The 5,044-nt window shown below is 47.7% G+C and overlaps 1 pseudogene; it reads right to left on the bottom strand.

Moving 5' to 3' along the window:
• Positions 1-355: 355 nt before the first annotated feature.
• Positions 356-2,349, bottom strand: LOC126556495 (uncharacterized; annotated as a pseudogene).
• Positions 2,350-5,044: the final 2,695 nt, after the last annotated feature.

Below are 5,044 nucleotides of genomic sequence, written 5' to 3' on the forward strand. Positions count from 1 at the left end.
AAACCGATTTCGTGCCATCTGAAAGCGACCAGCGTGAAGCTGCTGATCCATTCCGCAATGCCGTTCCTGCACGTTATCTTCATTTGCTTAATGGCGTGGGTGCAGTCGGACGAGTTCGCAAGGCGGAGTTCGTACGCGGAATCGATCTGGAACGGGTTCTGTTCCGGATCCGGTACATTGCTGCTCCAAGCCATGCATACCGTATTTTACTGGGCAACGGACGGTTGGAGCAATCACCCAATCGCCAAGCAGCTGCATCTTTTGACGACACCCGACCTACCGGATTGGTGCTCGGTAGCAACGAATATTAACGACGAGTATCGGTGGTAAGTAGCAATGATTAGGACGGAATCAATTACGTCAGCAACTTCCCCGACATTATTTCCACCGTCATCTTCCTCCGGAAGTACTTCATATTGGACTGATCGAACGTGATCGGGTGGTCGCGTGTTAGGTATTCTGCAAACATACAGCTGAACACACCACAATCGCTCCCATTCTTCTGGCGCGGACAGTCGCGTATGTTCTGCTTGGTTAGGCCACTCTTGTCGAATGGCGTTTTGCGCTTGTCCAGTGATTCCTGACACAAATAGTCTTCCAGCGCGTTCAGTACGGCATTGTTGGGCGCACCCATCGAGTCGTAATAGTGTATCGTTTTCCGCCGCAGATCGATCGTCGACATACACCAATGAATGCCACCGACGTGTACCGGAACCACAATTATATCATTTGCCAGCAGGTCTACCTTGCGTGTCCAGCGCCGTACACCGGCGTAACCGATTTTCAGCAGCTGCGGGAGAAAGAACGTATTCATCGTGTAAACCTTCGGCAGGCCCTGGCCGTGCTTTTGCTCGCTACGATCCCGAAGCAGCTCCAAGTAGAAGTTGATGACCGCATCATTCATCCAGTTGAAATCCTGCAGCGTCACGAGATCGTTGCCGGTAATCTGGAGTTTAAACTTCTCGATAACCACCTGGTTTCCGGTGCGCAACTTCTGATGCATCAAATTGAGTTGTTCCTTGGTTAGCTCCGGCAGCGATACATCTTCCGGCTCGGGCGTTGATTCTTTCAGGTCCGGTTCGTTCAGCTCATCGAGCTTGAAGAAGGAGCACACATAGTCGAGCATTTTGTTGCGGGCCTCATTTTCCTGCACGTTTGTGGTTTGGCGCAGACTTTCGAGACGATTCTTTTCCTGCTCGATCAGGGATTTGCGCTGGCTGAACATGGTTGGGTAACGCTGCTCTACGTCCTGGATAATATCGTCCCAGCAGACTTGTTTCGTTTCGATCCGCTCCTTGGCCGTGTTAACCGGTTCCGGTGCACTCGGTTTCGATTGCTTTGTGTCGTTCGCATTGTCCCGCGCCAGTGGAAGCATCGAATCGAGCGGCGTAAATAAACGTCCATTTTTGGTTTGTGACACTTCCACCTCCACACAATCGTCGTCGCTAGCGTCATCGTCGGTTAGATCGAGCGTTTCTATTGAGGACTGTTCTTGCACCGTCGGTCGTGAAATATCTCCATTAATCGTCTTCCTCGTGTATCGATCGTAAGCGCTCCGTTTGGGCGGTTCGTTCATTTTGGGGAAAAACTTTAGCATCAGCGATTCATACTTCTTTACGGTTACACGTTGTGCGTTCAACTTTCGGTCGAAGGCAGCTGTGGAATCGGACCCGGACGTCGGGGTGGTGCTGTTCTTTGAGCGCAGCAGATTTTTAAAGTCGTGGGACAGCAGCGAAACATAACCGGAACTCACCTCATTGCCTCCCGACGACTGGCTACCGTTGGCAGTGTATACTGGCTTCGAGTAAATACTAGCAACACCTCGTTGACCAAAAGACGATGTTCGCGACGGGACGAACCTGTTCGAGATTGAATCCGGCGGACACCGGCCACTGCGTCGTGCCAGCGGTCGTGTTTCTGGCCCCCTGAATCTGCTACTGGTATACGTATCGGCGACACTGTTGGGACTGACTGCTGCGAATGTGCGCTGAATGGATCTAAACGGCGGGGGTGCATGGTACGAACCGTAAACGTGGTTTACCCGTGACATGTCGGTAATTTCACCCAGGCGACGCGCGTTTGCCATCGACCGTGGATTCAGCCCATGTGCACCATTCTGCTGCACCTGCTGTACGTCGGGTATGGTCGCCAGATGAGGTCTCTGGTCGCGTAGGACCTCTTCCACCGGTGGTGGAATCGAAGATACTGTCGTCATTCGGCGTTTCTTGATATCGATCGCTTGCGGCAACACACTCTCTCGCTTACGATCGTTGTTACTGCTATCGGTGCTTCCGCCGTGTCCGCTGCTCGCCATCATGCGTGCAATGACGGCACGGGAAACATTTTCATTTGCAAATCACGGACATTAACAGCAACACCAACAAAAAAAATGCTACAGTATACCGTTTCACCAATGGCTGCCCGGTCGGTGGTGGTGTACGAACAAGAAAGGAAGCGCAGCGCGCGCGCGATATCACAAACGACGCACCACGGGATGATCGCGTTTATTTGCCCCGAAAACGCAGCTACATTTACCGAACGCTTCCTTTCACAATGCTTAAATATACAAGGTACAATGAAAAATGGGGCCGGCTATATAGTCAATATCCGAAATACTCGGTACTCGAGTTACGCGGATTCGGAGATATGCGGATTTTCAAGTTTGACAGCATGTTGGGTTTATTATGCCAAATTAAGTTCTCCACCCTAAGCAATACGGCCTGGCCGGCCTTTACATTCTGGTAAAGGTACGTATTTGCACCAGCATTTGCACCACAATTGAATTAGTGTACACGGAGAATCGAGACGAAACGATGCTGAAAACGGAGAAATTGCTGCTGGTATCGATAGAAGATATGACATCAAAAAGAATACCCTTACGCTATAGAATTATCCAAGATAAAGCAATATCGTTATACCAAGACCTACAAACTGACGTTGCGGAACATGCGGAGTCATCATTCAAAGCTAGTGTTGGATGGTTTTGCAAATCCACAGAGAAACCGCAAGTTCTGATGAAAATGCTGCTTTGATATTCGTTTCGAGTTTCTCAAAATCAATTCAAGAACAAAATTACCTTCCCCAACAAATTTTTAATGTTGATGAAAGAGCTTTGTTTTGGAAAAAATGCCATCTCGCAGCTATGTCACAAAGGAAATGGATTCTATGCCAGGGTATAAGGCAGCAAAAGATTCAGTTGTGCAGACAGTTGTGTACCGAGCACAGAAGCCACAAGCTTTCAAAAATATTGACATAAAAAGTTTACCAGTCACATGGAAACATAACTCAAAAGGATGGTGTGAGAAATATTGTCGAAAATCATTGGTGAAATTATCGCGTTAAAATTTGTTGTAAGATGAAACCCGTGCAGTCTTGGTGTCGTTCCGTTTGTAACTGTTTATTCATCTGTACTAGTTCATTTTACATAAATAGTTCATCCGAAATTCATCCTTATTTTCCTAGGTGTCAATTCGTGTAACGTCAAGTAGTGTGTGTTTACATTATTTGTGTGTGTTCTTTCGTTATAGTTCGAAATTTTAAATTCATGGAATATGTGTAATTAAAAACTAGCAGTAATTCTCACATTCCCGGCCACCAAAGAAGGAACTTCTTTAAATTTCATGCAATTTCTGAGTTTCGTGCAATCTCCTCTCGCTATTTCATGCAACTTATCTCCTAACGTTCCGCATGAGTGTTATGTGTGTATGTGTGTGTATGTTGTGTTTTGCACTGACAACTAAGTGTAAACAATGTTGCATGGTTTTGCTGCTGTAAGCTGCTCAGTGCTACTATCAACCTCCTGATCTGAATTTTTGTTCAAAGATTTGGTAGGATTGCCAAACGATTTGCTGCGCGTAAAATTTGCTTCCCTGACACCGTGCGTAGCGTTACCACTCGAACTACTCCATCCTTACCGGGATGTAAACCGGTTATCCTTCCGGCTGGCCATAAGGTAGGTGCTATGTTATCTTCCCTTATGATAACCAGTTGTCGTATTTCTAGCGGTACCGGATGGGTCGTGAAACGTTTTGCGCGGGCCTGTAGTTGCTGTACGTATTCAGGGTACCAACGCGACCAAATGCTCTGTTGCAAAACACACAAAGATTGCAACGTACGCTTTCGTTGGACTTCTGTTGCGCACCGTTGATTTCAGGAACACCGGACCACAATAATCGACGCCAATCACAGCAAAAGGCCTTGTTGGTGAAACCCTTGAAGTAGGAAGGTCAGCGACGGATTGTTGCACCAGAACGGGTTTGACCTTGAAGCATCGAAGACACCGGTGAAAGACAGCCTTTGCTAAATTGCGTCCACCGATGATCCAAAACCGCTGACGAAGTGTGGACAGCAATAATTCCGGACCGGCGTGTAAGTGTCTCTCGTGATATGACACTGCTAACAATACTGCCAAGTGATGTTTGGACGAGACCAGTATAGGATGTTTGGCAGAGTCTGTCATTTGTGCGTTGCGAAGCAAGCCACCAACATGCAGGATACCCGACGAATCGATGAATGGTGATAGCCACTTTAGCTTCGAGTTGCGCGATACGTCTCTACCAATCTCGCGCAGCTCATCCGAAAATGATTCCTGCTGGGCTAGATGACACATCCGACGTTCAGCTTCAAGCAACTCACTCTTTGCCAATAGTGGAACTAACGTGATTAGTTCTGGAACCGTGGTTTGGGACTTGGTCGATGGTGTGTGTCCTGTTTTGCTTGCCCTTAGACACTTGATGAATCGCAAGCAATACGCAATAGTTCGCCTGAGACGGTTGTAAGTAGAGAATCGTGTGAATAACGCGCTGCTGTCATTGTTTATCGTTGACACAGCAACAACTCGTGGTGGAACAATTCGCTCTTCTGATGTTACGATCTCTTCTCTTGCAGGTTCAGTCTCAGGCCAATCTTCTACCTTAATACTTAACCAATGTGGCCCATGCCACCACCGATGACAAGCCAGCAATTTGTCTGGAAGTAGACCTCGTGACACATCGTCTGCTGGGTTGTCTACGCCGGGCACATTTTTCCAGACCTTGATTCTTGT

The sequence above is a fragment of the Anopheles maculipalpis genome, chromosome X, assembly GCF_943734695.1.
Source record: "Anopheles maculipalpis chromosome X, idAnoMacuDA_375_x, whole genome shotgun sequence".
Lineage (NCBI taxonomy): Eukaryota > Metazoa > Arthropoda > Insecta > Diptera > Culicidae > Anopheles > Anopheles maculipalpis.